At 34.2% G+C, this 25,355-nt stretch overlaps 1 protein-coding gene across 7 annotated transcripts in view; it reads left to right on the top strand.

Moving 5' to 3' along the window:
- Cdh18 (cadherin 18) overlaps positions 1-25,355 on the top strand; it is a 736,062-nt gene that overhangs the window by 184,824 nt on the left and 525,883 nt on the right. For 5 of the 7 annotated variants that reach the window (XM_057789874.1, XM_057789879.1, XM_057789876.1 and 2 more), the window contains exon 2: positions 16,815-16,884. The gene's annotated coding sequence lies outside the window, so the exon portion shown is untranslated. The remainder of the gene's footprint in view (positions 1-16,814; positions 16,885-25,355) is intronic. The other 2 variants (XM_057789878.1, XM_057789881.1) reach the window with 1 other exon arrangement.

Genomic DNA, 25,355 nt, shown 5'->3' with positions numbered 1-25,355 from the left:
TTGGAGTAAGTGGACTCAGTGGGTTCTTTTTGGCCTCAAACTAAATCATGAAAATTGCAAGGAAAAGGTTGAATCTGGAATATACTTTAGGATAGTTGACCCCAACATGGACAAAAATCTTTATAATGACTGGATCCTAGCTTGTAATGCACTCATGTATGCACACAGGACTGTAAATGTTGGTGAAGTAAAACCTAGGAAAGAGATCAAGAGAGATTTAAAAGAGGAACTGAGGAAGGTGGAAAAGGAACAAGAGAAGACATGGGACACAACATTGAAATAGTATATTGGGGGGAGAACAAAGAAAGAGTTTCAGTGGGGTAAGGGGGTGGGAGATAAGTGGAAAGAAAAAAAACAGACTTTGCTCAAAACTGCCACAATGAGATCTAATATTATGCATTCTAACTTAAATATAAAACCCAAATAATAACATCAAAAGATAAAACATAATAAAAATAAAGGACATATGCTTCTTTAAAGATGTATTTTACTGAAATCTAAAAAATTGCCAGTAGAGGACACACATAATTCAGTATATTGGATAGTTTATCCTTAACATTTGCCCTTGTGCCTTTTGCAATTTTATTTTTAGTAGCAAATAGTTTATATATTGAAAAAATTGTATCAGACTATGTGAACAAAATGTTTAATATGAAAGATTAATAATAACCATTTTTGATTTCCCAGAAGTCCTTGTTTTCTTCCATAATCAGAATTTCTGGGTATTCTTTTGTTATTTGTTTTCTGAACACAGCACAATGTTTTCAAACCGATTATAAGGTTATCATGAGGCATAGAATGTGGCAGTGGAAAAAGTAGCCTTTAACAACAGATGGATCTAATAATTCTTGTAAGTTCCCCAATTACAACTATGAATATATTTTTAATTTATTTTCATATTTCATACATGTGTACTGTATTTATATTAGTTACTCCTCTTACTCCTTTTTATAATTTCTCCTGCATGATCAAAACTCTCATATTAGTATAACCTCCTGAATCCATTTAATATAGGTATGTATATGTGTGTGTGTTTCTAGTTCTGACCGTTTGGTTTTAGATAACCAATTAGGCAGAACATCCATAGGGAACATTCATTCTTCCTCCCAGTATGCATCATCTAACTATAGATCATAATCAGGAAATGGGGCCTTGCGAGGTTTCCCATATTATTTAAGCAGATAAAATGATAGTGTCATTGTTCAGATTGTGTTTAGTCAACCACATTGCAAAGTTTCCTGAATTAACTTCCTTGTCATACATAGAAGATGCAAACTGTCAAAATACCTATGGTCCTTCGGGTTTTACATAATTTCTTTTCCTTGCTTTATGAAGTTTTCCAGTTACTCAGGGTAGCGATTCACTTGCAAATGTATTTCCTATGGGTGGGCATCCCATAGTCATTTGCTCTCTGTATTTTTCTCAGTTGAACCTTTCTATAATTGTGACTGTTTGAACAAAAATGTCCTTCCTGGCTTCCGAAATTGTGAATACTTGGTTCCTGCTTGTGTTTGTTGATACTGTTTGGGGATCCTTGTAGCTGTGACCTTGCTGGAGAAAATAAGCCACTGGGAGTAGGCTTTGAGTTTTCGAAGCCAGTCACCATTTCATGTCTGTTTCCTTCCTGTGCTCCATCTGGGAGCTATCGGTTGTTCTACCCACCATTTCATTAATTTATATAGTTCCCTATAAATATTAGTGATAGTGATGGCTCTTATACCTTTGTATCTGTTAGCCTAAATATCTTTATTCCCCAAAAATCTTTATTAGCCTAAAAAACCTTAGTCATGGCTTTTTATCACAGTAGTAAAATTAATTAATACAGAAGTTGGGACCAGATCTTGGGTATTGGTGTGACAAACTTGACCTAGCTGGGTTTTGTTGTTATTGTTTGTTTGTTGTTTTTCTGAATGAATGTGGATGATTTTGAGTGAATGTGAAAAACTTTGGAACTTCCGTCTAGAAGAGCGATTGACCAGTAAGCAGACAGCCTCCTCAGACTGTCTCCTCTGACTGACTGCTTCAGACTGCAGTTCACATTGCATCCTTAGACTGTAATGAGCTCCTGTCTCCCCCAGCCTTATATTCCTCTCTCTACCTAGTCATATCATGCCTGTCTCCATCTCTTTAGTGCTGTGTGTAAAGGCATGTGACTCTCAAGTGCTGGGATCACCTTTGTGTGAGCTCTGTTTCTCTTATAGACTCATCAGTTTCATGGAGATCAGGGTGTCCTTGAACGAAGAGAAATCTGTCTACTTCTGTCTCTGGAGTACTGGGATTAAAGGTGTATGACTCCCCACTGCCTTGTCTCTAGTGACTTAACTCTGCATTCTGATCTTCAGGCAAGATTCATTTGTTAAAGCACAATCAACTTATCACTACACCTGGACCTGTAAACTTGATCCATGCTAAATTTCAAAGTAATGCACTTATCTTTGGCAGGGGAGATTGCATGACAGGCTAATGTTGATTCTGATTCATGGCTATTGATTGTCACTCTTGTGTAGATGTACAATGAAAGAGAGCAAGAAGAGTATAAAGAAATACAAAATCTACTGTATGAGGAGAAAAGGACCACCAGCCCAGGCTTGTTTTGAAAGAGATAAGGGGAATTAAGGAGAAACCTGATCTTCATTGTGGAAAGTGTTTTCAAGGAAAGATGTCAGGCAGCTGAGCTTCTGTCTTGTGAAAGGAAAAGACTTAGGGGATTTTCTGCTCCTAGAAAGGAACAACACAGAGACGCTGCTCGAATGTGAATCAAGGGGTCTAACATCTTGCTCAGCCGACTTTTTATATTTTATTCTTTTTTATTTTCTTTATTTTTATGTTTCTATTGCTTTTTATTGAACTGAATATTTTTCTCAATTCCCCCCTCCCATCCCCTCCCCTTTTACCTTCTCCCATGTTCCTCATGCTCTAAATTTACTCAGGAGATCTTGTCTTTTTCTACTTTACATGTCGATTAGATCTATTTATGTCATCCTTAAGGTCCTCTTTGTTGTCTGTGTTCTCTGGGGTTGTGAGTTGTAAGCTGGTTTTTCTTTGCTTTATGTCTAAAAGCTACTTACAAGTGAGTGCATATTATATTTGTCTTTCTAGGTTACCTCATTCAATATGATGTTTTCTAGAGATATCCATTTACCTGCAGATTTCAGAATATCATTATTTTTTTGTCTGAGTAGTACTGCATTGTGTAAATGTACCACATTTTCTTTATTCATTCTTTGGTTGAGGGGCATTTAAGTTATTTTCAGGTTCTGGCTGCTATAAATAATACTGGTATTAACATAGTTGAGCATATAGCCTGGTGGTATGGTTGAGCATCCTTTGTGTATATACCCAAATGTGGTATTGCTAGGTCTTGAAGAAGGTTGTTTCCTAATTTTCTGAGAAATTGCCATACTGATTGCCAAAGCAGCTGTACCAGTTTGCACACCCATCAGCAATAAAGGAATGTTCCCTTTACCCCACATTCTCTCCAACAAAAGTTGTCATTAGGGTTTTTGTTTTTGACCATTTTGACGAATGTAAGATAGAATCTCAAAATTGTTTTGAATTGCATTTCTCTGAAGGCTAAGGATGTTATGCATTCCTTAAGTGTCTTTAAACCATTTTAAATTCATCTGTTGAGAGTTTTCATTTTTGGTCTGTACCCAATTGTTTATTGGCTTATTTGTTTTTATAGGATCATTTGATGACCACTTTCTTGAGTTCTTTGTATATTTTGGAGATCAGCCCTCTGTCCAATGTGCTACTGGTGAATATCTTTTCTCATTCTGTAGGCTGCCATTTTGTCTTGTTGACCATGTCCTTTGCTTTACAGAAGCTTCTCAGTTTCAGGAGGTCTCATTTATTAATTGTTTCTCTCAGTGTTTGTGCTACTGAGGTTATATTTAGAAAGTGGTCTCCTGCACCGATATGTTCAAGTGTACTTTCTACTTTCATTTCTATGAGATTCAGTGTGGTTGGTTTTATGCTGAGGTCTTTTATCTGTTTGGATTTGAGTTTTGTGCATGTGATAGATATGGATCTATTTGCATTCTTTTACATGATGATATCCAGTTATACCATCACCATTTGTTGAATATGGTTTCTTTTTTTCCAACTCTACTATAGAATTACAGTAATTAAAACAGTCTGGTATTGTCATAAAATCAGACTGGAGGGCTAATGGAATCAAATTGAACACCCGAATATCAATCCACATACCTACAAACACCAGATTTTTGACAAAGAAGCAAAAAATATAAAATGGAAAAAAAATCAGCCTGCTTTCTTATAGAACCCATAGTCTCAAGCTGAGGAAGATCACTAACCATTCTGGGTGATTCCCATTAATCACTAATTAAGAATATGCCATACAGCTGGATTTTATGGTGAAATTTTCTTAAGTGAGATTCCCTCCTTTCCAATAATTCTAGCTTGTGGCAAATTGATATAAGAGAAGTCACTACAGTAAACATAAAGGCCAATTAAGACTACTGATCACATTTCTCACTTGGCAGCTCCCATAGTACTTTGTGATACTCTGAAATCTATTAAGGAGGGAATTTTAAATCAGATCCAGCTCAACACCGCTGAGGCCTGGGTTGTTTTGAAAAAATAGAGATTGACCTCATATTGTGGGAGACAACAAAAAGCACTGAAAATACCCTATAATAATTTGGAAGTCTCTTGGAAAAAGTCGATTTCTCACACATTGCACTAGAGTTTTTCCTTGGCTCAACTCTGCCTCTAGTAAGGAGCATTGTTTCCTCTAGTGGTGAACAATTTAAACTTTTAAACTCTTTCTCTCTATATAAATTCTCTCTCTGTCTCTCTCTCTCTCTCTCTCTCTCTCTCTCTCTCTCTCTCTCTGTGTGTGTGTGTGTGTATAGAGGTATAGATAGATAATATATATACTTGTTTTGTGTATGTATATATATATTTGTGTTACATATACATTTAGATAAGAATGATGTAATATATTAACTCATTGTTTTCAAACAAACAGGTTTATTTATTATGCTTCATTACCTCTCCATCAACATTGCCCTCCCTCTTCCATTTTCATTTAAAAACCTTCACCCTATTTTTTTAATATTCCATTCCTCATAGAGTCTATATCTTTTGATTTCCTTTCCCTCACCATCCCAATTTCTATTTCCCTTTCCTTTTTTCTGTGTTTACTCTAGGCAATATATTCAATCTAAAGATTTGAAGTTAGGAGCCACAGATAAGAGAGAACATGCAGCATCTGTCTTTCTGTTTCGAGGTTATGTAACTCAATATAATCCATTTTTGTTTCATCCTTTTACCTGCAAGACATTTAGGCTGTTTCCATTGCTTAGCTAGTGCAAAAAGAGCCACAGTGAATATAACTGTGCAAGTATTTATGAGGTGTGTTGTAGATTTTGGGCACATGTGGAGCAGCAGTATAGCTAAGCCACAGAGTAGGCTTTATTTAGCTTTTGGAAATTCTCCATATAGATTCCCAAAGTGACGGCTCCAGTTTCTATCATTGCACTAGTGAATGCGGCTTTCATCTTCTCCATGTCATCTCCATCATTTGTTGTCAATTATTTTGTTTTCCTTACCAGACTGCAGGAAGATTATCTTTAAAAGTAATTGCAATGGGCATTTCCCATTTTCTTCGGAAAGTTAACCACAATCTAATATATTTATTAGTTATCTTTATTTCTTCTATGGATATTGATGTGTTCAGTTTCAGAGCCCAATTTTTAGTTGTGGTATTTGTTTTCTTGACTTTTTTATTTTTTATGCAAAAGGGATAATCATCTTCTGTCAGATGTATATGATCCTCTTAAACTCTGGGCTTCATTTCTAGTCCATTAATACTTTACTGCCATATAAAAACTTTCCAGAATCATTGCATCTTACTTGTCAAATCTTGACCATACTTCCTGGGAAAATGGAGTCATATTCCAAAGGCCTTTTCTGTATGTATATCTCGTAGACTTTTGAATTATTTTCTAGGAGTTTCAGATTTCAAGTTATACATTAAACTCTTTGATATGTTTGACACTAATCTTTGGGAATATATATGTATATGGACATAACTTCCTTTTTCTACATTTGGATATTCAGTTTATCATCAATATTTGTTGAAGATGCTTTCTTTTCTCCAGTACATGGTTTGATGTCTTATTTGTCTTTAACAGCCTGAAAAGTTAAGATGAAGCAACTAAAAGAACACAGCAACCTATAAAAGTCACTTATTTGACTCTAATATTAACCAATTATGTTTTATGATAATAAGCATAATATATTTCATTTTGTTATACAAATCATAGATCATGGTGTTTTCCATTTAAAGTCACATTATTTCCTGGGAGTATAGTTTTCATTGAATGATCAGTGGAAAATGTGATGATTATACAAATATGAAAAGAAGCATTCTAATAAAAGAAGCTCACAGTTTCATTCCAGACTTGTCATGAGACTTAAAACAGAAAGGAAATTGGATTAAATGTGACCTCAGTGAATTTCTCTAATGTAATTCTTTCGTAATGGCATAAATTGTGTCCAATTGAAATTCATCATTTCAATTACCTTATCTTTCCACTAAAAGTGAGTCACTATGTACAAACTATTTTGGAGTTTTAAAAGATCTTCAAGAAATCAGAAAGATTTGTAGAGAACAACATGGAATGTTTTTGAATATGTATATCATTTTCAAACTATATGTATTTTAAAATATTATACTTTTCTTAAACTCAAAGTTTTTTTAATTCTATTGAAAAGAAAGTCCTGTATAATCAATGAGACTGCTGAAAACTGTATGTGTTCACTATTCAGAAAAAGTCAATGCAGTCTTCCTTTTTGAACAAACAGCCTGTAATTCTTGATCTCTGTGTTGGTAAGGTGATCAGTATGCCATGTGCTATCCAACTTCTGCATCTAAGGAATTATCAAGAAATTATTGTAGTGCAGTAATTCACAAGATTCACATACAGGAGTCTGTGTGATTCACCTATTTTATGAGCTTTCATTAAAATGAACTCTTCAGTATCTACAAGGAATTCTTTACATGTATGATGAGTAGGGATAAATGATGTCATGATAATGTGCATATTCCCCATCCATCTGAGTCATACATGAACACATGTTCTTCTACCCTAACACTGAACTGAAGAACTGGTAGTTTGGCTTTTATTTCCGTAATGCTTTTAAATTTTTCCGAAGATTTAGGAAATTCAACTGACATCTACTGTTTTTTTTTTTTTTAATTTTTTCCTTCCTTTATTAAAATGTATTCCTCTTCATTCAATACATTCTGACTGCAGGATACTCTCTGGTTCTTGAAGTCCCGTCTTACCTCTCAATCACCTTTCTTCTTTCCCAATCCACTGCTTCTCCATTTACCTTCTGAAACGTATAGGAGTCCCAAGGATAGCAACCAAAATCAGTGTAACAAAATGCAATAAAACTAGCCGCAATCCCTCATATCAAGGCTGGATGAGACAGCTCAGTAGGAAGAAATGTTTCCAAAGATCAGGCAAAACAGTCAAAAACAGGCCCACATTAGAAAAGAATAAGAATATACATATAATAAACAACATCAGTGATGTTATTAAAAGAGTAAAAAAATTAAAAATAAAGATGTTTATATATTTAATGCCAAATAATATGTCCACCCTGGTACAGACTAAATAATTATTGACATAAAAAACAAAATTGAATATATTTGTATATTTGGATTACGTCATTTCTTTGTGTTTCTCTTTTGGAGGGGGTGTTAGAGACAAGTTTTTTCTGAGTAACAGTTCTAGTTGTACTGGAACTTGCTTTGTAGACTGGGATGGCCTTAAACTCACTGAGATCTGACTGCCTCTGCCTCTCAAATTCTGGGATTAAAGGCGTGTGCCACCACTGCCCAGATTATGTTTTTCTTCTGTGAGACCGTGTCAAGAAAATGGTGCTTAGCACATAAGCAGATAAAACTACTTTCATTTGAGATGTCCTGTGTATGCGTTGCTCTTACTGGCTAATGAATATAGCTGCATTGGCCTATGGCAGGGAAGAATATAGCCACTCTGGACTAGACATAGAGAAAGAGTAGGCAGAGTCAAGGAGATGCCATGTAGCTGCCAAAGGAGAGAGACACACCAGAAGCTTACCCATAGGATACAACCTTGTAGTACAATAAAAATGAATTTAAATGGGTTGTTTTAAGATGTAAAAGTTAGTTAATACAAAGCTTGATCTAATAGGTCAAATAGCATTGTAATTAATATAGTTTCTTTGTGATTAATCAGGTTTGGGTGGCCAAAATGAATGAGCAATTTCCATTTACAACATGGCACCAAGAAAATGCCATATTCTGTAGGTCTTTACAGAATTGAAGACAGTTACAGTTATTATTACTTATGATAAAAGGTAAATTAGATATAAAACTTTAGATTCACAAAGATAGGATAGATGATAGAGTATTTTCCTTAATTTGCCAAATGTAAATGGACTAAATTTTGTAACTATAATTCTTGCTTTATAACTGTTTTGTTATATGTAATTTTACTATGTTAAAGTTAAAACCCTCCTTATTATTTATACAGAAAAGAGTAGATGATGTGGGGTGTCCTTCTGTAAATGTGCTGCTCTTGTTGGTTAATGAATAAAGCTGCTTTGGTCTATGATGGTACAGAATATAGCCAGGCTGGAAGAGATACGGAGAGAGAGTAGCAGAGTAGCCATGTTGCTGCTGAAGGAGAAAGATACGCTGGAACCTTGCCAATATGCCACAGCTTCATGGTGATACATTGATTAATAGAAATGGGCTAATTTAAGATATAAGAACAAGGTAGAAATACACCTAAGATATTGGCCAAACAGTGTTGTAATGAATATAGTCTGTGTGATTATTCTTGTGCGTGGCCGGAAAACAAATGTGGAATCTCTAGGTACAACTCACCGTTTCTCTCTCAGAGCAGTCCACAATCTTTGATTTATCTAGCCATGGCCATCAGCCATCCTGGCAAAGAGCACCTGCTGGGCATACATTTTCTAGGTCTTCTTGAATGTGAAGTGTCTGTGTACGGCCATGAAAACAGAGTTTGAACTTTATATTTTTCCTTAGTTATCTTTCTCTTTTGCAATTAATTTTTCTGACTTATATGAGTCTTAATATTTAGATTTAGGTTTCGAGTTACTTTGATAATTTATCCTGTATATCACTCCTATTTTAAATTCATTAATGATTTTATAACATAAAATTACGTATGTTGAAGATATTCTCCATGATCTTTTCTAGGTGCAAGTTGTAAAATGGGTAAATTAAAATCAATATTCCTTACCTAATAACATTTTGGCTCTCAGCAGTACTGTCCAACACAGATAAGATATATCATTCATCGTTAAAATGGTTTGTCATCATACCTCTCCTGACCAAAAAAAAAAAAAAAAAAAAAAAAAAAAAAAACAGCTGTATCTAGTAGTTGAAGGACTGTACTTCCAGAAGTTTCATATACAACATTGTCTATACTTTGAATTTTATGTAAGTATATTGTATGTGAATAAACAACACTAAATCCAACTAAGGGAGAGTTGTTTAATGACTAATTTCGGGCATAACGTAATTATGTTACTAAGTCTCACACATATATCTCTTCCACCACTGTAAAAACACACTGATAACGGGTGTCTTCGCCACTGCTCTGTGAGCCCTTATGCCAGGACTATTAAATCATTGTCATTTAAGAATGTAATTAGCAATCTCATTAGCTAATTAAGGTAATGACCATTACAATTCTTTCCCAATTTATGGTTTCCCCTTTATCACAATTTAACCATAATGTCATCTCAGGGCAATAACAATGCTGGCTTACAAATGACCCTTAGAATAATGAAGGATCAGCACCTTGTATCAAGCACCAATGATTATTTATTCATTGTATTCCTCATTATATCATTAAGTATGGTTGCTGTAGTGGGTTACTTTTCAATGAGACTCAATAAAGAGATTCTGTTTTATTGCCTCCTTTGAAACAATACCTCACTGGAAATAACTAAAAGTATTTTTTTTCTACTGATCTTACATCATGAAATATTACGTAGCCAATTACTACATGTCAGATCAAAAGTATTGAAAAATAATGATTTTTATAATTAATATTACTAGATTATAAAAATAAAATCTTTGTCTTGTGTTTCTAAAATTTATTTTCCTCTTTCCAGATTTAGATATATATTTGAGTATATATACATATATATATCAGAGTTCTAATAATTGGTAATATTCAAAAATAGATACTACAGAAGTGGGTATATAGATAATTATGAAAATAATGTTTTTATATCATTTTATAACCAGTAGCTAAGTTAGACATGCATTGATTCCCAATATTAGTATGAAACTGGATATATTAGATTCAAATTATATATAACAGATAATCATAATATTACATGATTAAACTAGCATTGACTTTTAATGTCATAGCTAGAGGCTTGTATTCTTCAGCATTTTTCTTTGGGAAATGTTACTTCTCTGAAATTGTAAAGGTAAGTGGTTTATATAAAAAACTGCTTTGTTATACTTCTGAAAATTATAACTTTCAAGTCTTAGTAAAATGAATAGTCATTGTAATAAAAATCATTTTGATCAAGAAGAATTATATGCACAAAATTCATTCTGTAAGATTACAATGAACCTGAGAAGTTTTACTGACACTGAAGCCAGGATACTCTTGCTGTAAGCAAACCTAAAGTGATAGCAAACACATATTATATACCCCTTTGTACAATTGTGAGATAATAATAATTATGTCATTCATTCATTGTTTAGACATATAATCTTTAATTATAATTTTAGGGCCACTTCTACTTTTAAAAAATTAGTCTTGTAAAAAATTCCATTTGCATTGTAGCAAATTCACATGTGTTGTGTGTTTCACATCTCACAGTGATGTTTTTAAATTTCTCTTCATTATCGTGAGTTATTTTCTTCACCAGAGACCTAGGTTTTAGCGTCTATGGCATTTGCAAAACAGAGCTGTCTAACGAAGCCCTTCTTAGAGTACCCCAGTCTTTCAGGAAGGCAGGGCTTTGACATCTTACTTCTGCAAAGCCAGCAGGAGAGTGAATTTACTATGAAGGACCCTTTCCTAACACAACCTAATCACAGATTTCCTATTCATGCTTAAATCCAGACTGCCTTTAAGGGAGGACAATCTCCACAAGACATATATAGTAGAAGGTGGGGGCTTGACATCTTCTACTCCATGATTGGGGTATTTCTAAAGGTGAAACACATTCATTACCTTTCGGGTTTACAAATAGCCTCACTTCCTTAGTGTATCAGCTCAGAGCCAACTTCATCAAAATCACATTATCTAGAATGCTAAAATCTAAACCAGGTAAATAGTACTTAGTCAATTGCTGCTCTCAAGTGCTAAAATGCTAAGCACATGCCTGATGTAATTCAATAATTAGAGTTCCAAGAATTTATTTTTTTTCTATGATAAACCTCAAATAGGAACAAGTTTATCAGACTACAAAGCACTCACTTCACTATGACCAAGCAGTAAAGTGAAATACTCCCAAGTTTCTGGGTTCTGAATGGAGAGGGTGAAAACTAACGTGGGGAAATGAGGCTGGATGGTTCCAAAAGGGTGCATGCTATTCACTGGGTTCAAAGACCTGGAAAACTCATTTGAAACTCTTCAAAATAATCTGTCAGGCAAAAATCATATCTCTTGAAAGGGATTTAGCAGCACTTTTAAAGGTTTTTGACTCAAAAATGATTAAGATATTAGTGAGGGAAGAGTTGATGAGATTAGCTGTGGGATCTGAGTTTCCTAAGCAGAAAATACACTGTTTGAAAAAGTAATTCCTTCACTAAAATATAAAAATAAATGTATCAATTTGTTTTCTTATTGGAATTCATACTGGGAGTCACATTTAGAAGTCCCACTGAATTGACCTGGTGCTTGTAAACCCTGTTAGAAGTAACAGCAAAACATCTTTATATTTCTTATTATTCAGTCACTCACTTTTTCTGAACAACTCATAGAACCTTTGGTTTTATGAATATACAATAAGATTGTAAATAGAAGAATGAATTGAAATTGAGTGGAATTTAGCATAACTTGAGTACCTTTGAGATGGTGTCCCATATAATAACTGGAAACACATTTTAATGCAATTATGTATATAAGTAAATGATTTTCATTACTAAGGAGTTATATTGTTATTCTAAGAACTCTGTATAAATTAATACTGTTGACATTTTCTTTAGAGTAATTGTTGCATTTTTAATATTAGACAGTCAGAAATTGTTGATATGAGGACAAGATAATGTGACATGAGGTGAAAAGGAGATGATGCTGTAGTTACATATTATACCACGTTACTTTCATAGCATATACCAACCATGGCATTGAGCTATTATATAAACATGAACAACTCCCAAAGTAAAAGTAAAAATAAGATGAAAGTGAAATATGTTCTTAATAAGGGAAAATATTACAAATCCTTTCTTTAGATTTGTTATAACTGGATTATTTATTACTTTCATATAAATATGTTAATAAGGGAAATGCACTTGTTTCTTGGTGATTGCTCAAGCTGAGCATTTTCCAGAAAATAAAGAACATTTGTAGATTAATTTTCTCTTGCCATATGTTAGTGACTAAGCCAGCACACTGAGTCCTGTTTAGTTAAGCTGTGCATTGTACTGCAGATCTGAGGGTGGTGGACCCTGAGTGCTAGGATTGGAGCATAGAGGAACAGGCACCTGCTATTTGCCTTTTTTCCAATTAGCCTATGTTATCCTCAGCAGAATATATATGCCATTCATAAAAGTATTTCCCTGGTCACACAGGTTTCTATTCTGCAGAATATTAAGATAATCCAATTCTGAGCATTACTGTTTAGAAGTTTTTGATATTCCTCACTGCAGATTATTTGTCTAAAAGCTGTTGTATGTATACCTAGGAGTGCCAGGGTGTCAAATAGTTCCTGCTGGGGTCCAGGCCTTAGTTTTGTTTTACTGGAAGTGACTGAACCTGAACTAACAATTTTCATAGAAAACTACAACTCAGGGACAACCAATCAACAGACACTCCCTTGGCCTTCTGCTGACTCGGAAGATGACCACAGTCTCCTGGTAACTAAAGATAGCTTTTCCCGCCCTACAGTCAGAGATTCACACACCACCCGGCCTCCTATCAGTCAGTTCCCACCAATCAGCCCCCAAACTAATCTTTCCTCCTCTAATCATCCTCAGATTAATCCATTCTCCCTGGAATTCCTCTAATATCACTTAGAAGGAGCTTGAGACCTTCTTTGGGGTTTTCCATATGCCACTTCAATATTGGAATTAAAAAAGTACTCTCTTTCTTATTGCAGACATGACTATTGTTGATCTTTTCTTCAGTACTTCTCTCAGATCCTAATATACCAAGTCCTGGAAAGAGTTAATTCTAAGCATTAGTAGACAGAAAAACATACACTTTGTTCTATCATAGTTCCTGGAGTTAAACTTTCAAAAATGTCATGCAGTTTTTATATTTATTTTTGTAGGATAGCATTATAGGGTTGTATTGTTCACATAGTTACCATGAGACTTAAGAAAAGTGTTTTTGTAATCTGATGTATTTTGCTTTTCTATGCTTATAATTGTGATACTATAAGATTATTATAAGATTAAACAAGAGACAAACAAAGCATTAAAGATTTCTTTCAGCACACTATACTTATAGAACACCATAGCACATTTCCTACTATTCTCAGCTCAGTAACTACTATATTTTATTTCCTGGACTCTAAAGGACCCAGCTCTTGGCTCTGAACTTTTAATTAGCACTTCAAACTCAACAATGATTTAACAGTTTTTCTAAAATCCACTGGTCTCACCTAATACAACATTACCTATTTTGACATTTGTATTGGGTGAAATTCTGTGTTTCATGAAACCTGGAGCCTTTATTTTCTTTCTAGAACTTACAAGAGCCCTATATGTAGTTTGTGTTTTTGTTGGTGAGAAGTTCTGCTTTTGTTTCTTTCAACACCGAACTTGCCAGACTTAAATATAATGATTCCACATATTTAGACACTAGAAGAATTGGTGAATGAGTCTATTCTTTTTGCTTTGTCATGAACATATTTGAGATATCATTTGAAAACTACACAGAAAATAGTCATAGTTTCAGAAAAATCAAAATCATGAATTAAATTACATTGACAGCTATGAACAGGTAAAACTGACTTTTTCTAAGAAGGTCAAGGAATACATATTATTTTGGGTCCTTAGCATTTGTAAAATATTCATCATCTCTAGGGTCATACCTTTCAGTAAATTTTCAATATTGGTTTTTCAGGGCTAGCAATTCAGTCCATCTGAAATTATGTTGTATAAATCATACAATATTGAATAGGTTTTATTCATTTTTAAGATTCTGTTCTCAAGTTTATATGTGTATTGATTTTCAATACACTACTGTTATAAAAGTTTTCATACAACAAAAGTATATGCTCAAATATGTTCATAGAAGCATTGTTTGTAATAGCCAGAACCTGGAAACAACCGAGATGCCCTTCAATGGAAGAATGGATGAAGAAAGTATGGAATATATACATATTAGAGTACTACTCAGCAGTAAAAAACAATGACTTCTTGAATTTTGCATGCAAATGGACAGAAATAGAAAACACTATCCTGAGTGAGGTAAGCCAGACCCTAAAAGAGGAACATGGGATGTACTCACTCATATTTGGTTTCTAGCCATAAATAAAGGACATTGAGCCTATAATTCATGATCCTAGAGAAGCTAAATAAGAAGGTGAACCCAAAGAAAAACATATAGACATCCTCCTTGATATTAACCTTCATCAGGCGATGAAAGGAGACAGAAACAGAGTCCCACATTGGAGCACCAGACTACAACCCCAAGGTCCAAACCAGGAGCAGAAGGAGAGAGAGCATGAGCAAGGAACTCAAGGCCATGAGGGGTGCACCCACATACTGAGACAATGGAGATGTTCTTTCGGGAACTCACCAAGGCCAGCTGGACTGGGTCTGAAAAAGCATGGGATAAAACCGGACTCACTGAACATAGCGGACAATGAGGACTGCTGAGAAGTCAAGAACAATGGCACTGGGTTTTGATCCTACTGCACATACTGGCTTTGTGGGAGCCTAGGCTATTTGGATGTTCACCTTAATAGACCTGGAAGGAGGTGGGAGGTCCTTGGACTCCCCACAGGGCAGGGAACCCTGACTGCTCTTAGGCACTGGGACTTGTTTCTACTGCATGTAGAGAGGGGGAGTTGATTGGGGGAGGGATATGGGAGGCGGTGGTGGGGAAGAGACAGAAATCTTTAATAAATAAATTAATTAATTAAAAAAATAAAGTACATGAATAAATAAAAAAATAAAAAGTTTTCATTTATATTCCTCAGTTTCTTGAATTTTTATTTACCATTCACTGAAAATGGATTTATTTTTTTCCATTCAAATATTTACACTTCTTCCCCTCCTCCCATTCCCTTCCCACTCCCCCACTCCCCCTCCTCCCTCCTTCTCCCTCCTTAAGAGAGGGCAGGGAACCCTGCCCAGTGGGAAGTACAAGGCCCTCCCCCCTACATCCAGGCCTAGGAAGCTTTGCATTAAAAAAGACAAGGGTCCCAAAAAGCCAGTACATGCAGTAGAAACAAGTCCCAGTGCCTTTATCAATGGCTTCTCAGTCAGCCCCCCTTGTCAGTCACATTCTCTGATGACATCCAAATAAGGCACTGATATATGAGTAGAGCAGGATATCATTTGGAATAACTTTTATCACTACATTAAAAAAAGTAGTATTTTGTTTTACCCTAGGTCTTTGGACTTTGTAGTTTCTGGTTCTTGGACAATTGAGAAGTGTTGGGTATGGTTTGGATATGAAGTTCCATCTTGTAGAATGCCCCTTAAGTCAAATAAGTTATAAGGAAAATAAAGAAGTAGCAGGATTTCTATTTCAGAGATAGGGATGAATAGGATTTTGAGGTTGGGAGGGAATGGGGAGACTCCAGCTAGCCAACACATTTCCCTGCCCTGCCTGTTCCCATGAAATGCCTGTTGGTGTTGGGGATTGGGATAATTGGATGAGTAGGGGAAGGAAGTTCATAGACAAGATTTTTAGTGACCCATCGAGGACGGGGTTGGAGGGGAAAGGGACACTGTAGGTATTCTGCTACAGAACTCTTTAGGAAACAGTTGGATTGCGTTAGGAGGAGAAGTCATCCTTCCTACCTCCTGCAAGTAGTGGTTGATCTGTTTCTGGAATTTTATTCCAAATTTTAATATTCGGTTGACTTTATACTGATATTAGATATACTACTATAATACTACCCTGCAGTCTTAATCCAATGAAGAAATAATGAATTGGGGAATGAAAATAGCTAAATATTCTTGAACAATTTAGGTAGCTGAGATTCTATTTTCCATTCTCATAGTACAAAATCTAAAAAAAAAAAAAAAAAGTTCAAGACTTTCCATGCATGATATCATTCTGCCTTTAGTCCTGCTTTTCCTTACCATTGTATCCTTAAAGTTTTGCCTGTTAAATGTGTATTAACTAATGCTATACCTTAGCTGTAGAATGTCTCACACAGAAAAAGCCCTTGGGTCAATCTCCAACACTAAAATATTCAATGAAACAACTGCATATTTTAAATTGCTTTTAAAAGTTTATTATCTAAGACTAATCATCTATAGTCTATAATAAGAACAAATTTTATTTTAGTAGTAAATATGAAAGTATTCAGGGACATTTCTTAGTTGTTTTTTTTCTTTCTCAAGGATTTCATTATTTGTTATCTCTTTCCACTTTTCTTTTCAGTGTAGGACTCAACCACTGAAATACTTAAGAAGAAATCCTATCATCAAATATTCATGAACTGAATTATAAGGTAAATTTTCTACTATTTTCTACACGAAAATGTTACAGAAATGTCAAGTTGTTGGCGTGCAATGTTTCTGAATTATCTTCTGTGATAATGAAGAAATACTTAGAAACATGACAGGATCCGGTTCTTCTCCGTCTCAAATTCACTTGGAAAACCCATTGAAAAGTTACTAGCATTAGTAAATTATTGTCCTTTTGTCTCTCTCTATATATGACTTTCTCTTTCTTATTTGTTCTTCAAAATAGGGTCTTATGTAGTCAGAGCTCACTCTAGACTCAAATGTATTTAATGTACAGAAGATTAGATTATCTTTGAACTCTGAATCCTCCTTCTGAAGTGTAAGTGGTAGAATTATAGGGGTGTGGTATCATTTCTGGTTGATCATTCATCCTACAGGAGGATTCACAACACTTTATAGAGAAAACAAAGATAAACAGACACTGTCTATTTCATAGGGCACTCCACATTTCTTTATACAAGTAAATATAGAGATATATTGTTTTAAAATAATTATTTACATATGCAAAATTTTTATAATAAGTATTTGTTAAACAAAATCCTTATCTTTTAATACAACAAATTGTAAATGTTGTGGGGGATAAAAAGAAAATTATTGATATCAGCTTATAATGTACTATTCAATTATTAATGTATATATCAAAAAGTTATAGAGAATTTACCTCTTTCTTTAAAATATAACATAATAAAAACAAACGAGCTAATATGTACTTGTTTAATTTTCTATAAATTATACACTTGCCACTTATTTTATACATCAATATCCTATCCTTATGAATTATTTTTTTGTATAAATAAAAAAATAAAATATTCAGCCAGATATAACAGTATTTATCTGTAATCTCTCACTTGGGAAGGGAGGAGGCAAGAAAATCGTGACCATACTGACATGCATGGTGAATCGACCCCGCCAGACAGTGTGTGACCCCGTACCAAAAGAGCAGAAGTAAAATAAGTGCTTTTCTTTATTTTTTTTTTGCTCTCAAATATTTTAGCATTCACTTGTATTTCAAAAATGCTTTAACTGCCTCTGAAGATATCACTGAAGATCAAATATAAAATAACTTAAAATCTATATCGTTAATTTGGTTTATGAAATTTTATTTACATGAAAAAGCCATATTATTACTAACAAATACCTTTTTAAAAACTCAGTAGTCCTCATTGTCCGCTATGTTCAGTGAGTCCGGTTTTATCCCATGCTTTTTCAGACCCAGGCCAGCTGGCTTTGGTGAGTTCCAGACATTGAGGACTACTGAGAACTCAAGAACAATGGCAATGGGTTTTTGATCCTACTGCACATACTGGCTTTGTGGGAGCCTAGGCAGTTTGGATGCTCACCTTACTAGACCTGGATGGAGGTGGGTGGTCCTTGGACTTCCCACAGGGCAGGGAACCCGGATTACTCTTAGGGATGATGAGGGAGGGGGACTTGATGAGGGAGGGGGAGGGAAATGGGAGGCGGGGAGAAGGCAGAAATCTTTAATAAATTTAAAAAAATAACAAATACGGGGCTAATAAAATTACCCGGGACAAAAAAAAAAAAAAAAACCTCATTATTGTAAGTACACCATAGACCATGTGTTTTGAGTTTGCGAAAACGGAAAGCTTTTTTTATGTCCCAGGATGCAAACTAAACATATAAGTTTGGAAGTTAAACAATTTTACCTTTTTTTGCAATAAACTGCTTATTATGTATAAATTCCCTTCCCCTGGACTAGAGGTCACCTAGGCTCATGTATTTATGCTGTTCTTCATGATGAAACCATCCCTGCTTAATTTCAAAACTCTTGTAGTTGACTCAGAGGTTTATCTGTATAAGAAGGTGTCACAATGTAAATGTGGACTCCAGATTTTCATTGGAGAAAACAGTTTTGACTAGTATAAGGTGATGATAATACTGTTAAACTATTAAAATCAACCACAGCTGTTAGATTCAACCACAGAAAATAGAAGGGGCTAATTAAAGCTGAGAGAGAAACTGCATTCTAACAGTATGTGGTTGGACACTAGGGTAAAGACTTACATCATATTGATGTCCTATTAATTCTAATTAATCTTAGGATCTTCTTGGGTACTCTTAAAATGCTATAATAAAATTTTAAGTCTTAGCGATTTTAATAAGTAGTTTAGAGTTGAGAGTAACAATTTCAAAAAGCATGTGTTTATTTTGTTAGTTAATAAGGTTTTCAAGTTCTTGAAAAATTAAACTCACTAACAAAGAAAGTATCTATGGCTTAGTCAGTAGTTTCCTAAGTAAAGAATAGTCTTACATTTCAGGAAAAAAAATCATTTTCAACTATCTTTACAAAAAGGTTTTCTATTCAGTATTATTTCTACTTTAAATTAATGTTGTCTTCAAACTGAATACAAAACATATTTGCAAAATTTTAATTATAAAACTAAAAACTGAAGTAATAATTACATAATGCTAAGTAGCTCATCAGTTTTGAACTTTATTTCATTTAAGTTAAAGTTAAAATATATAGTTGATATTTAGAAAGGTTGCTTAAGCTAAAAACAAAAAACTTGCATTTTTATGTGAATCAGAGTCTATAATTGTGTATATATATATGTGTGTGTGTGTTATATAATATATTACATATATTAATACAGCTGTATAAATGGGTTAATATTTATTTTAGAAAGATCAAGAAAGGGTAATTATAGGTGTTGAAATATACATAGGTCATGAAAAATATTATAAAGCAAATTGTTTCTATAGTTTCAACTCTGTCACTGCTATTATTATGATGATGATGATGATTATGATGATGATTACTATGGTGGTGAAGTACATAGAACTCTAACTGATCTTAAAACAGCAATACCCTAAGGAATCTCTCTGGTTATGGAATGATTATTCAAACTGTATAGCTTTCAATTAAGAGCACAATTTATGATTTTGTTACAATAAAATAATTTTTATTTAAGATATATACAAATGACATTTTAAATAAGTTAATCTTAATAAATAATAAATGATTTCTATATATTTATTTACTTTCAATTCATCTGATATCTTGTTTTCTTAAGTGTCATGGGATAATACCTTCCTTTAAAATATTACTTTAAGTATGTTTCATTAAATACACTCCTTAGAATTTATATTTTCTCTTCTCAAAACACCAGCATTCATATATCGGTTTCATATAGTATGTTAGAAAAATTCACATTTGACTTTTTTGTACTTACTCATAGGTATTCTAGTTTATCTTCACACGTTTTTTAATTCCACAAAGACATTAGATGATCAAACTAGGGTATAATTAAAAGACTCCCAAAGTTAACTGAGTAAATTTAACTTGCTACACCAATGGTTTTGTGCTTGTCAAATGAAATAGACTAAATCTGTATTCATTAACATCGGCGTCTTCTGATATTTGTTGGTCAATGCATTTGTTACTCGAAATGATTATATGCTGTGTAAGTTATTACTCTAGTAGACCTTTGACGACAGATGAAATCTATGACTTCATATGGTTTTAAGAGTTTATTTTAAACATGATTGAAAATAGCAAATAGCAATTCTATGTTAAGCTCCGCATTTGCTGTGTGTCTTTTCTAGAGAAACACCATAGTTGGCATGAAGAAAATCATGGTTCTACCTGGTTCTCTGTGCTTCCTTTGATCTTTGACCGAACAGAACCCTGGTTTCTCTAAGATGTGCAAGCTCGTTTCATGTAGGTTTGTAATTCATGAAGATGACAGAATAGCTTTCCTTCTTGCAAGTAGGTGTCATTCTCGATTTGCCTGTTGATGCTGTTACTTGTTTGGCTACAAGAGTCTAGGGTGTAGAGAGATGTCCTTGAAACCCGAGAATATTTTTCTCTCAACACGAAGCTGAAGATTTACAAGCATGTCTTATCCTCTGAGAGACAGAGTCTAAAAGACTCTTTATGAGAAAGAATATGATTGCGGACTTCCAGACTTCTTGATGAACAGCATCATTCATACTGTAGAGTCAAGCACTTATTGCTCCCTCTTACTTAGTAGTGGCAGCTGCTTGAAACATGTCTCTTTGAAGAAATAATCCCCATCCAGCGTGTAGCAAATCGTAATGCTCCATTTTCAACCCAAACTCAGCTTTTCTAAAAAACTAAACAAACAAATAAAACCTTATAAAATTTTACATTAAAAAGAAACCTCAGTACCAATTCACTACAAGTGTGTGTGTGCGCGCGTGTGCGTGTGTGTGTATATCTCTGTGTGTTAGCGTTAATTCTCAGGATTGAAGTAAGGCTAGCAGACAAGATTCAAACATCTTAATCCACTGAGTTATTTTCCTTTAAGCATATGGTTTCAAATGTGTTTATTTTTCATATATATGCTTTCAAATGTCAAGGAATGAACCCAGGATTTGTGCATGTAGGGCAAACACTGTCACTGACTGATCTGAAGCCCAAACCAGGGGATTTTTGTGTCAGTTTTACAAAATACTACTATAGCATCACACAGGTGTTATGTTTGTTATCTACTTAAATTGATACTTCACTAAAGTGATTATAGACAACAGTGTGTAGTAAGCACTTGTTTGAGCTCATTGTGTTATTGAATATTGCTCTACTTTAAATATATATGCCTGTGCATAATCCTTAAAATAATTCATACTCTGTTCTTTCACTTTCCAAATTTGGAAGTTCATTCTAAAACTTTTGCTATAACAAGGATGGGAAGTATCATGGATTTAATCTATTAGATGTTAATTAATTGTATATTAATACATAATATACACACATATGTATATATATATACATTCATAAAATGTGCATTATTACATATAAATTTTAAAGCTTCTTAGAAAGTACTTGCCAAGCATTAGCAGAAATACTTGTGGCTCAGGACAAGCACAAAAGTTTGCTGATGCATGGGTTTTCATTGTGCTTTATACACTGAAGTTTTCTTGTTTGTTTTAATTTTGCTAAGGGGATTGGGATGTTCTTCTGCATTGCTCAGCCTTTTCAGGAAACTCTATGCAGTTCAAGCAGCCTTCAAACTCACAATCTTTTCTCACCTCCCAATACCATTATATTTTGCTAGTATGTGTTATTTTTTATTTTTATTTATAATGATATGTATACATGTCTCTCCCTATATATATATATAAAACTGTGTGCATATGAGTGTCAGGTCCATGGAGGCTAGAGGCCTCAGTAGTCTTGGATATGGACTTACAGGTGGTTGCGAGCCACCTGACAGGAGTTAAGAATCAGATTTGGTATGCTGGTCATGCTAGAGCATAGCTTTAATCCCAGCACCCAGGACAGTGAGGCACGCAGATCTCTATGAGCTTGAGACGTTCTGGATTACAAAGAGTTTCAAGAGAGTTAGGATTGTAACACAGAGAAACCCTGTCTCAAAATGTAAAGAACCAAGATAATAACAACAACAACAAAAAATCAAATATCAGCATTTGATCCTCTAGAGAAGCAATAAATGCTCTTAACAACAGCCCTCTCTTCTGTCTGCAACTGTCCACGTTTTGTTAATGTGTGGTATGGCTTGTTGCAATACCATACAGCCACCAGTCACCATGATATCTATCATCCTCATGAGTGTACCTGACTAACTGTACTTTTAGTCACTGTGATAGGCTCTTACATGAGGGAAAGTTTATATAAAAGCTTTCAGGAATCTAAAGTGACCTTGACTACTCCAGCTTTGTCACAGGAGAAATTTCTTGAGCAAATACCTCTAGAACAAATAAGCATCTACACTCAGGCTCTGGAGTTCTAATTTTACAACTTTTAAAAAAATTATATGTTTTGCTCTTAAAAATCTAATGCAGCTATACAGAGAAATATGATCATTCCTGTCACCCAATTATCCTCTCCAACTTGTTGCTTATCCTCCAATATCTCCCATCATCTTTATGTAATCGTTTTACATTTTTGATAGCACACTAAATTCATTTCAAGTTGCCTATTCAGGCATGAATGTGTGTTCCATCTCAGCTTTTCTGGTTGCATCTCCCTTATTATACTCACTACAGTTTTGTTTTCTGTTCTGTCTCTGAAAAATAAATAAATTATATTCAGTAACATTTGTTCTTGGATTCAAATCTAGGCAATCTATGATTTAGAGTCTCTTTGATATAGCTTCACAAGTTTAAAATTAGAAATTGTTACAACATATTGCCATCCTCTTCAATGTCATGCCAAAAAAGTATATTGTTATTGCTCTGTTTGATTTAAAACAAGACCTGAATATTGTCCAAGCAAGGATTTCTATTTTATTTTTTAAGCCTACTCTATAAGGACAAGGAAGCCATTGTGCATAACTGAAGCCATACCTACTAAAAAATGCCATTTAGTTCTGATTTAACACAATTCCTGGGCACCAGTAAATCACCTCATATTCAAAGTCAATGCATAAGGCCTTTTAGTTCTGTAGTTTTCTTTCCCAAATTTTGTTTGTTTTGAATCAATTTCGAAATCTACTGCATTAGGGCTGAACACATTAAAGAAAATAGCAGATTATCTTCTTTCTCTATCCCCCTCCAAACACACCATTCAAAAGATTATTTCTTGGGGTTCTCCATTCTTTTACTTGTCATGTCTTCCTAGGATTTTTTTTTTAATACTTTCTTCCCTAGAAAAAGAAATCACAGTTGAAAATGCGCTTTGATAATAAACTATGATCAGGTTAAAAAAAAAGTTGTTTTCTTAGAACAAAAACTTTTAAAACAATGAATTATTTATAAAATATGAGATTGTTGCATGTATTTATCATAAACAAACTATATATTTTTATATCCCATTCAAATTATTTAATTACAGCAATTCTTTTGTCTTAAACCATTTCTTGAAATTCCACCAAGACTCTCAGAATTTGGGTTTCTCTGATACTTGTGGGACGTGTTCTTCTTCTAAACATGTCGGTGTTGTTTTTCCCCTGTTGCCATGAGCGCTCCATCCAGTGTGGGGATGTGCGAACACAGAAAGGGAGTGCAGAGTGCCAGGTTCCACAGTCTCCAAGTAGAACTCATTAGCATGTGAAACAAAACATGAGCTTTCTGCTTGTGAGTCATCACTTTGTTTTCTGTGCTGCTTATTACATTTCCTTCATTAGCTACGTAAAGTGAAATTTTTCACGTAGGAATTAATGTCAGTAGGTTGCTCTAAGTTTACAGGTAGCAATTTGCAGTAAGAGATACTCATTTGTTTTTCTCAACTGTGCTGCTGAAACTGCAATATTTTGAGTGAAAATATGTAAATACTTCATGATGTTCACTCTTTCAGTAAGTTGTAATAAAATTTTAATTGAACTATGTCAAATGTTCAACTGTGAATTCAGAGATACAGGCTTGATTGACAGATCTCTTTCGATGCTTATTACCTTTATGACCCTAGGTAATTAGTGAAGCCTTTCTCAGTCTGAGTACATGTGACTTGATAATCACCTTTGGGAATGAGTGACTCTCAAATACTTTTCCATTATAAACTTTGGGCGATCTTATTTAAAATCATGGACAAGATCATTGAGTTTATTTTAATGGTATTTTTACTTAAGAATCCTGCTTTATTTATATGTTTTTTGACATGTTGAATTTAATTTTCTTAGATTTTTGAGAAATCATAGTAATTAGTCGGCTTATAGTTCTGTTTTAAACATAAATTTATTACATATTTCACAAGAGATTTCTAAATTAGTTCATCTGATCAAAGCACCTGGTCAAAGGTGCTTATTTTATTAATGCTACTGATGATTACTTGTCATTGGTAAATATGTAGTGGTAAATATTTAGATATTAAAATTAGCTACAAAGCAATCAAAAGATGGCCATAAAATATAAAGCCTAAATGTTCAAAATTGTCACCCAGAGCTGATGAAGACTATATGACTATCTACCAAAATACAATCATGTAGGAAAGCAAAAGATTGTCTTCCATCACACAAAAGACACCTTCATAGAGAAATAGTCCTAGGACAAAGACATGGAATAAATGGGAAGTTTCTCCTTCTCAGCTCAGAGTGGATTTGGCTCCTCTTTTGGCTGCTTCCAGCTGCTTTCACCATCTCGCTATATGGACCATATGAAGATACCAGCTATAGGGGCCTTGAATTCACGCCAGCAAAACATAATTTTCAGCACATTGGAGTCATGGATTGATGTATGCAAAGGGCTTCCTAAGATCTAGGCCCTTATACAAAACCTTCGAGAGCAGGTATTCAGCAAGACGTGAGTGTGAATTCATCTGAGACACTTGTGAGGAATGAATTTAATTACCCTTCATTATCACTGGCATAATAGGGACGTTTTTTCATTTCAATTGTTGGTTAACGTGAAAAATTGAATAGAAAGGGCCATTTAATTTTTTCTTTCTCTCTCTGTCTTGGCTTCTTATAAGTTTTCTAACCCATTTCTATGGAATAACATCATATAAATATCATTGGGTTTTTGAGATTGATATTAGATGCATGGTTCATAGGTCATTTTGAGTTGAAAGAGGAAC

Source organism: Chionomys nivalis, chromosome 15, assembly GCF_950005125.1.
Source record: "Chionomys nivalis chromosome 15, mChiNiv1.1, whole genome shotgun sequence".
NCBI lineage: Eukaryota > Metazoa > Chordata > Mammalia > Rodentia > Cricetidae > Chionomys > Chionomys nivalis.
Note: the sequence above shows the minus strand (reverse complement) of the source record. Positions and strands in the feature narration are given on the sequence as shown.